Source organism: Scyliorhinus canicula, chromosome 4 (assembly GCF_902713615.1).
Source record: "Scyliorhinus canicula chromosome 4, sScyCan1.1, whole genome shotgun sequence".
Classification (NCBI taxonomy): Eukaryota; Metazoa; Chordata; class Chondrichthyes; order Carcharhiniformes; family Scyliorhinidae; genus Scyliorhinus; species Scyliorhinus canicula.
The window spans coordinates 65,885,137-65,895,454 of NC_052149.1; positions in this window are offsets into that span (position 1 = coordinate 65,885,137).

Below are 10,318 nucleotides of genomic sequence, written 5' to 3' on the forward strand. Positions count from 1 at the left end.
CAAAGAGTGGGGATTAATGGGTGTTTCTCTGGTTGGCAATCAGTAGCTAGTGGTGTCCCTCAGGGATCAGTGTTGGGCCCACAATTGTTCACAATTTACATAGATGATTTGGAGTTGGGGACCAAGGGCAATGTGTCCAAATGCAGAGGATACTGGAAGTCTACAGAGGGATTTGGATAGGTTAAGTGAATGAGCTCGGGCAGTGTTCTTCAAACTTTTTTTCAGGGACCCATTTTTACCAACCCGGCCGACCTGAGCGACCCACCATTTTCTCTTACCTTGTTTGCTGCTGATAAAAATGGAGGAAATGGTTTTGGGTCCCTTTGGCCCTCGTACACGCTCCTCCAATGGAACGAGTTGGATGAAAGTGAAGCCTTTCGGTGTCGGAAAGTATGGAGTCTCCATCTGTCCAAAGTTCTGCATTTCTTTCCTGGAAATCTTTTTCAAATAACCCCCCCCCCCCCCCCCCGCACCAGAATGGGTACCCCGGGGAGAGGGCACACAATGGGTGGGGGAGAGGGCAGGATGGGAGTGATGGGGGAGACAGGGCACACTGGGGGAGGGGGGCACACTGGGGGTGGGGGGGTGAGAGGGCACACTGGCTGGGGGGGAGGTCCTTAATTCCACCCGGGCCGGGCGGCTGATCTGGGCAGAGAGGGGGAGCAGCCCCGCCGAGAGGCCGGTGTGTTTGGGGCGGGGGTGGGGGAGCTGCGGAGCCGTCTGTCACTCGGCAGCGCGGCCTCGGGATGAGGTGCCCCCGGGATGAGGCACCCCGGGCCCGGGACAAACCCAAAACAATTCAGCACCAAGGCTTTGCTCACCACAAACTGCAGCCGGAGCCCCAACCCCGCTCCCCAGGCAGATTCCCTGCTCCAAATCCCACCTCACACAGCCCGCTGCAGCGTCAAACAAACCCCGCCAACAGCGCGCTTCCACCGGGGAGGGAGGGAGAGACCCTCACACTGAGACCTCCACCAAAACAATAGCGGCCGCACTGCGCATGCACACACGATCATCGCCGCGCACGTGCGCAAAAGGGCACACATGCACATAGTTTTGCGCATGTGCGCCGATGATCGTGCGCGTATGCACAATGCTGCCGAATTTTTTTTACATGTTGGCGGCCCCCGAGTTTGAAGAACCCTGGGCTAGGGTCTGGCAGATGGAATACAATGTTGACAAATGTGAGGTTATCCATTTTGGTAGGAATAACGGCAAAAGGGATTATTATTTAAATGATAAAATATTAAAACATGCTGCTGTGCAGAGGGACCTGGGTATGCTAGTGCATAAGTCGCAAAAAGTTGGTTTACTGGTGCAACAGGTGATTAAGAAAGTGAATGGAGTTTTGCCCTTCATTGCTAGAGGCATGGCGTTGAAGACTAAGGAGATTATGCTGCAACTGTATAAGGTGTTGGTGAGGCCACACCTGAGTATTATGCTCAGTTTTGGTCTCCTTACCTGAGAAAGGACGTACAGAGGAGATTCACTAGGTGTGGTGAATGTAATTCACACTATTGTATTGTATGATATTGTGTCCTTATGGGCTCTGTCTGTGTACCGTTGCGCGGCTCTGCCCATAGGGGGAGATGAGGAGCTTGTACAGGGCTCCACCCTCAGCTCCGCCCATGGCCCCTCCCACTACCGGAAGTATAAAGTGCTGCAGCCGTGTTAGCCTGCCCTCAGTTCTTCTGGTCGCAGGCAGGCTCAGTAAGACTATTAAAACCACAGTGTACTTCCAATCGTGTTCCGAGTGAATTGATGGTCACATCAATTTAATAGTCTTAGAAAACTTGAAGAAAACTACTATGGAATCAGCCCTCAAACCTGATCGACTAGAACTCGACCCGCAGGCTGCAGAGGCGAAGGAAATCTTCCTCCACTGGCTTCGGTGTTTCAAGGCCTACCTGGCTGAATCGATCACCTCCGAGACTTTAGAGGAGCAGAAACTCAGTCTACTGCACGCACGGGTGAGCCATCGAATCTCTATGCAACTCAATTGTACCGACTCCTATACTGAGGCCCTTGCTATGCTCGACCGATTGTACGTGCGGCCGGTAAACGAGGTCTACGCGCGGCACATTTTCACTGCCCGCCGCCAGCGCCCCGCAGAGTCGCTAGAGGACTTCCTGCCCTTGCTCGGGACTGCAACTTTCAGGCTGTGACTGCTTCCCAACATATGGAACTCGCTGTCCATTATGTATACGTTGCGGGGCTCCGGTCTAACTATGTGCGCCAGCGACTGCTCGAGAAAGGGGCCCAGAACTTGGAGGACACGGTAGAACTAGCAACTACTATGGAGGTCGCGTTCCGAAGTCTAAACTAATTTCCCGCGGACCAAGTGACCCCATCGTGGACCCCCAACCAGCGTCTGCCCCAGGCCTGCGCCGTGCGGCCACTCACCCACTATGGAGCGCCAGCGTGCCATTTATGTGGCCAGCCCCAACACCCCCGACAGCACTGCCTGGCCCGCAACGCGACCTGCAGCAGCTGCGGTCGCAAAGGACATTATGCCAGAGTATGCCTGGCGAAGTCGAAACGCTCTAACTCCCCCGCAGTTCAGAACAATCGCTCCCCCAACTCGCAGGACCGCAGACCCCGTAATGTTGCAGCGTGTCTGCCGACTCTGTCATGGGGGCCGCCTTCTTGGCAATCCTCCCCCACATGGCCGGCCATGTGCGAGTCATGGGGGCCGCCAACTTGGACGCCATCTTCCTCGCCGTCCGCCACGTGCGATCCACGGGGGTGGCTATCTTGGATGCCATCTTCTTCATCACCCGCCACGTGCGATCAATGGGGGCCGCCATCCTGGCCATCATCTGATGTTCACCACGCGACTACGACCTCCGCGGACAGTCATCACGGGGCCACTCCAGCACTGCTGATCGAGCCACCGACTACCCGCAACAAAAACGCTGTTACGTTGGACCAGTCGCGTCCAAAACACCTCCAGAGCTCGATGATGTCCGTTCAAATCAACGGGTACAGGACACCGTGCCTCTTCGACTCCGGGAGCTTCGTACATCCTGACCTGGTAAGACGCTGTTCGCTCCCTATCTTCCCTGCACGGAAAACTATCTCCCTCGCCTCGGGCTCGCACTCGGTCCACATACAAGGGCGCACTGTCACAACCCTAATGATTCAGGGCACCAGCTACTCTAATTTCCAGCTGTATGTACTCCCCGACCTCTGCGCCCCACTCTTACTCGGGCTCGATTTCCAATGTAATCTCAAGAGCCTCACACTCAGCTTCGGCGGACCCCTACCTCCACTCACTATCTGCAGTTTAGCGACTCTAAAAATCGACCCCCCTCCACTCTTCGCTAATCTAACTGCTAACTGTAAACCAGTAGCCACTCGCAGCAGGCGGTACAGCCTGCAGGATAGAGTATTCATCAGAGCCGAAGTCCAGCGGCTCCCACGTGAGGGAGTCATAGAGGCCAGTACCAGCCCCTGGAGAGCTCAGGTGGTGGTCGTCAAGACCGGGGAAAAGTTCCGGATGGTGGTTGATTATAGCCAAACCATTAACCGGTTCACGCACCTCGATCCGTACCCCCTCCCCAGAATTGCAGACATGGTCAACCAGATCGCCCAGTACCGCATATTCTCCACGGTGGATCTGAAGTCTGCTTACCACCAACTCCCAATCCGCCCGGAGGACCGCCACTACATGGCGTCCGAGGCAGACGGCCGCCTCTTCCATTTCCTCCAGGTCCCCTTTGGCATCACAAATGGGGTCTCGGTGTTCCAACGAACAGTGGACCGAATGGTGGACCAGTACGGGCTGCGGGCCACGTTTCCGTACTTGAACAATGTCACTATCTGCGGCCATGACCAGCAGGACCACGACGCCAACCTCCACCGATTTCTCCAAACCGCCCAGAAACTCAATCTCACCTACAATAAGGAGAAATGCGTTTTCCGCACTACCAGACTAGCCATCCTCGGCTATGTCGTGGAAAACGGAGTCCTGGGCCCCGACCCAGACCGTATGCGCCCCCCCCTCTTACAACTCCCTCTCCCTCATTGTCCCAGGGCCCTCAAGAGGTGCCTGGGATTCATCTCTTATTACACCCAGTGGGTCCCCCAGTATGTGGACAAAGACCGCCCACTATTTAAGACCACACTCTTCCCACTGTCAGCTGAGCCCCGCCAGGCCTTCAACTGCATCAAGGAGGACATCGCCAAAGCCGCCATGCGGGCGGTGGATGAATCCGTCCCCTTCCAGGTGGAGAGCGATGCCTCAGAGGTCGCTCTCGCTGCCACTCTGAACCAGGCAGGGAGACCAGTAGCTTTCTTCTCCTGGACCCTCTCCGCTTCGGAGCTTTGACACTCCTCAGTCGAAAAAGAAGCTCAAGCCATTGTGGAAGCCGTACGGCATTGGAGGCACTACCTCGCAGGTAGGAGGTTTAACCTCATCACCGACCAAAGATCGGTTGCCTTCACGTTCGACAACTTGCAAAGGGGCAAAATAAAAAACGATAAAATCTTGCTGTGGAGGATCGAACTCTCCACCTATAATTATGACATCATATATCGACCGGGGAAGTTCAACGAGCCCCCAGATGCCCTGTCCCGGCACATGCACCAGCATGCAAGACGACCGCCTGAAGGCTATCCACAACGACCTCTGCCACCTGGGGGTCAACCGGCTCGCCCACTACATCAAAGCCCAAAATCTGCCTTTCTCCACCGAGGAGATAAAAGCCATCACCAGGGATTGCCCGATCTGCGCGGAGTGCAAACCGCACTTGTATAGACCAGACAAGGCCCACCTGGTAAAGGCATCCTGGCCCTTTGAACGCCTGAGCATCGATTTCAAAGGTCCACTCCCCTCGACCAAGCGAAATGTGTACTTTCTTTAAATGTCATCGACGAATTCTCCCGCTTCCCCTTTGCTATCCCGTGCGCCGATATGACCTCCCACAGTCATCAGAGCCCTGCACAGTGTCTTCACCCTGTTCGGTTTCCCCAGCTATGTACACAGCGACAGGGGTTCGTCCTTCATGAGCGACGAGCTGCGACAGTACCTGCTTGACAAGGGCATCGCCTCGAGCAGGACTACCAGCTACAACCCCAGGGGGAACGGGCAGGTGGAGAGGGAGAACGCGACGGTCTGGAAGACCGTCCTACTGACCCTCCGGTCCAGGAATCTCCCAACCTCCCACTGGCAGGAGGTCCTCCCCGATGCGCTCCATGCAATTAGGTCCCTCCTGTGCACCGCCACCAACCAGACCCCTCACGAACGATAATTTGTTTTCCCTAGGGGCACTACCATGGGTGCTTCGCTCCCATCTCCATTGAGGACACCGGGCCTGGTTCTCCTCCGGAAGCACGGCCGGACACACAAAACGGACCCACTAGTAGAGAGGGTTCTACTGCTACATTCGAACCCACACTACACCTTTATTGAATACCCCGACGGCCATCAGGATACCGTTTCCCTCTGGGACCTGGCGCCTGCAGGATCCACCACTACCACCACCGCCGAGGTACCCCTCACACTACACCCCACCCAACCCCCTGCGCCCCTGCGCCTATAGGTTTCCTGCCCACGCCCCGTGCCCCCGCGCCTATAGGTTTCCTGCTTCGCCCGTCGAACCGGTCAGGAACGGAGCTTGGACCGAAACATCCCCGGAGTCCACCCCGATACCCACACCGATCATCACCACCCAGCCACCCGAAGAGTCTGCAGCCCCGGTGCTCCGCCGATCCCAAAGGACGACTCGGCCACCGCTCCGGCTCAACCTGTAGACCCGCTATCCCCGCCGGACTTGATTTTTTTTTACAGGGGGTGTGGCTCTGCCCATAGGGGGAGATGAGGAGCTTGTACAGGGCTCCACCCTCGTCTCCGCCCATGGCCCCTCCCACTATAGGAAGTATAAAGTACTGCAGCCGTGTTAGCCTGCCCTCAGTTCTTCTGGTCGCAGGCAGGCTCAGTTGTAAGACTATTAAAACCATAGTTTACTTCCAATCGTGTTCCGAGTGAATTGATGGTCACATCAATTTAATAGTCTTAGAAAACTTGAAGAAAACTACTATGGAATCAGCCCTCAAACCTGATCGACTAGAACTCGACCCGCAGGCTGCAGAGGCGAAGGAAATCTTCCTCCACTGGCTTCGGTGTTTCAAGGCCTACCTGGCTGAATCGATCACCTCCGAGACTTTAGAGGAGCAGAAACTCAGTCTACTGCACGCACGGGTGAGCCATCGAATCTCTATGCAACTCAATTGTACCGACTCCTATACTGAGGCCCTTGCTATGCTCGACCGATTGTACGTGCGGCCGGTAAACGAGGTCTACGCGCGGCACATTTTCACTGCCCGCCGCCAGCGCCCCGCAGAGTCGCTAGAGGACTTCCTGCCCTTGCTCGGGACTGCAACTTTCAGGCTGTGACTGCTTCCCAACATATGGAACTCGCTGTCCATTATGTATACGTTGCGGGGCTCCGGTCTAACTATGTGCGCCAGCGACTGCTCGAGAAAGGGGCCCAGAACTTGGAGGACACGGTAGAACTAGCAACTACTATGGAGGTCGCGTTCCGAAGTCTAAACTAATTTCCCGCGGACCAAGTGACCCCATCGTGGACCCCCAACCAGCGTCTGCCCCAGGCCTGCGCCGTGCGGCCACTCACCCACTATGGAGCGCCAGCGTGCCATTTATGTGGCCAGCCCCAACACCCCCGACAGCACTGCCTGGCCCGCAACGCGACCTGCAGCAGCTGCGGTCGCAAAGGACATTATGCCAGAGTATGCCTGGCGAAGTCGAAACGCTCTAACTCCCCCGCAGTTCAGAACAATCGCTCCCCCAACTCGCAGGACCGCAGACCCCGTAATGTTGCAGCGTGTCTGCCGACTCTGTCATGGGGGCCGCCTTCTTGGCAATCCTCCCCCACATGGCCGGCCATGTGCGAGTCATGGGGGCCGCCAACTTGGACGCCATCTTCCTCGCCGTCCGCCACGTGCGATCCACGGGGGTGGCTATCTTGGATGCCATCTTCTTCATCACCCGCCACGTGCGATCAATGGGGGCCGCCATCCTGGCCATCATCTGATGTTCACCACGCGACTACGACCTCCGCGGACAGTCATCACGGGGCCACTCCAGCACTGCTGATCGAGCCACCGACTACCCGCAACAAAAACGCTGTTACGTTGGACCAGTCACGTCCAAAACACCTCCAGAGCTCGATGATGTCCGTTCAAATCAACGGGTACAGGACACCGTGCCTCTTCGACTCCGGGAGCTTCGTACATCCTGACCTGGTAAGACGCTGTTCGCTCCCTATCTTCCCTGCACGGAAAACTATCTCCCTCGCCTCGGGCTCGCACTCGGTCCACATACAAGGGCGCACTGTCACAACCCTAATGATTCAGGGCACCAGCTACTCTAATTTCCAGCTGTATGTACTCCCCGACCTCTGCGCCCCACTCTTACTCGGGCTCGATTTCCAATGTAATCTCAAGAGCCTCACACTCAGCTTCGGCGGACCCCTACCTCCACTCACTATCTGCAGTTTAGCGACTCTAAAAATCGACCCCCCTCCACTCTTCGCTAATCTAACTGCTAACTGTAAACCAGTAGCCACTCGCAGCAGGCGGTACAGCCTGCAGGATAGAGTATTCATCAGAGCCGAAGTCCAGCGGCTCCCACGTGAGGGAGTCATAGAGGCCAGTACCAGCCCCTGGAGAGCTCAGGTGGTGGTCGTCAAGACCGGGGAAAAGTTCCGGATGGTGGTTGATTATAGCCAAACCATTAACCGGTTCACGCACCTCGATCCGTACCCCCTCCCCAGAATTGCAGACATGGTCAACCAGATCGCCCAGTACCGCATATTCTCCACGGTGGATCTGAAGTCTGCTTACCACCAACTCCCAATCCGCCCGGAGGACCGCCACTACATGGCGTCCGAGGCAGACGGCCGCCTCTTCCATTTCCTCCAGGTCCCCTTTGGCATCACAAATGGGGTCTCGGTGTTCCAACGAACAGTGGACCGAATGGTGGACCAGTACGGGCTGCGGGCCACGTTTCCGTACTTGAACAATGTCACTATCTGCGGCCATGACCAGCAGGACCACGACGCCAACCTCCACCGATTTCTCCAAACCGCCCAGAAACTCAATCTCACCTACAATAAGGAGAAATGCGTTTTCCGCACTACCAGACTAGCCATCCTCGGCTATGTCGTGGAAAACGGAGTCCTGGGCCCCGACCCAGACCGTATGCGCCCCCCCCTCTTACAACTCCCTCTCCCTCATTGTCCCAGGGCCCTCAAGAGGTGCCTGGGATTCATCTCTTATTACACCCAGTGGGTCCCCCAGTATGTGGACAAAGACCGCCCACTATTTAAGACCACACTCTTCCCACTGTCAGCTGAGCCCCGCCAGGCCTTCAACTGCATCAAGGAGGACATCGCCAAAGCCGCCATGCGGGCGGTGGATGAATCCGTCCCCTTCCAGGTGGAGAGCGATGCCTCAGAGGTCGCTCTCGCTGCCACTCTGAACCAGGCAGGGAGACCAGTAGCTTTCTTCTCCTGGACCCTCTCCGCTTCGGAGCTTTGACACTCCTCAGTCGAAAAAGAAGCTCAAGCCATTGTGGAAGCCGTACGGCATTGGAGGCACTACCTCGCAGGTAGGAGGTTTAACCTCATCACCGACCAAAGATCGGTTGCCTTCACGTTCGACAACTTGCAAAGGGGCAAAATAAAAAACGATAAAATCTTGCTGTGGAGGATCGAACTCTCCACCTATAATTATGACATCATATATCGACCGGGGAAGTTCAACGAGCCCCCAGATGCCCTGTCCCGGCACATGCACCAGCATGCAAGACGACCGCCTGAAGGCTATCCACAACGACCTCTGCCACCTGGGGGTCAACCGGCTCGCCCACTACATCAAAGCCCAAAATCTGCCTTTCTCCACCGAGGAGATAAAAGCCATCACCAGGGATTGCCCGATCTGCGCGGAGTGCAAACCGCACTTGTATAGACCAGACAAGGCCCACCTGGTAAAGGCATCCTGGCCCTTTGAACGCCTGAGCATCGATTTCAAAGGGCCACTCCCCTCGACCAAGCGAAATGTGTACTTTCTTTAAATGTCATCGACGAATTCTCCCGCTTCCCCTTTGCTATCCCGTGCGCCGATATGACCTCCCACAGTCATCAGAGCCCTGCACAGTGTCTTCACCCTGTTCGGTTTCCCCAGCTATGTACACAGCGACAGGGGTTCGTCCTTCATGAGCGACGAGCTGCGACAGTACCTGCTTGACAAGGGCATCGCCTCGAGCAGGACTACCAGCTACAACCCCAGGGGGAACGGGCAGGTGGAGAGGGAGAACGCGACGGTCTGGAAGACCGTCCTACTGACCCTCCGGTCCAGGAATCTCCCAACCTCCCACTGGCAGGAGGTCCTCCCCGATGCGCTCCATGCAATTAGGTCCCTCCTGTGCACCGCCACCAACCAGACCCCTCACGAACGATAATTTGTTTTCCCTAGGGGCACTACCATGGGTGCTTCGCTCCCATCTCCATTGAGGACACCGGGCCTGGTTCTCCTCCGGAAGCACGGCCGGACACACAAAACGGACCCACTAGTAGAGAGGGTTCTACTGCTACATTCGAACCCACACTACACCTTTATTGAATACCCCGACGGCCATCAGGATACCGTTTCCCTCTGGGACCTGGCGCCTGCAGGATCCACCACTACCACCACCGCCGAGGTACCCCTCACACTACACCCCACCCAACCCCCTGCGCCCCTGCGCCTATAGGTTTCCTGCCCACGCCCCGTGCCCCCGCGCCTATAGGTTTCCTGCTTCGCCCGTCGAACCGGTCAGGAACGGAGCTTGGACCGAAACATCCCCGGAGTCCACCCCGATACCCACACCGATCATCACCACCCAGCCACCCGAAGAGTCTGCAGCCCCGGTGCTCCGCCGATCCCAAAGGACGACTCGGCCACCGCTCCGGCTCAACCTGTAGACCCGCTACCCCCGCCGGACTTGATTTTTTTTTACAGGGGGTGTGGCTCTGCCCATAGGGGGAGATGAGGAGCTTGTACAGGGCTCCACCCTCGTCTCCGCCCATGGCCCCTCCCACTATAGGAAGTATAAAGTACTGCAGCCGTGTTAGCCTGCCCTCAGTTCTTCTGGTCGCAGGCAGGCTCAGTTGTAAGACTATTAAAACCATAGTTTACTTCCAATCGTGTTCCGAGTGAATTGATGGTCACATCAATTTAATAGTCTTAGAAAACTTGAAGAAAACTACTATGGAATCAGCCCTCAAACCTGATCGACTAGAACTCGACCCGCAGG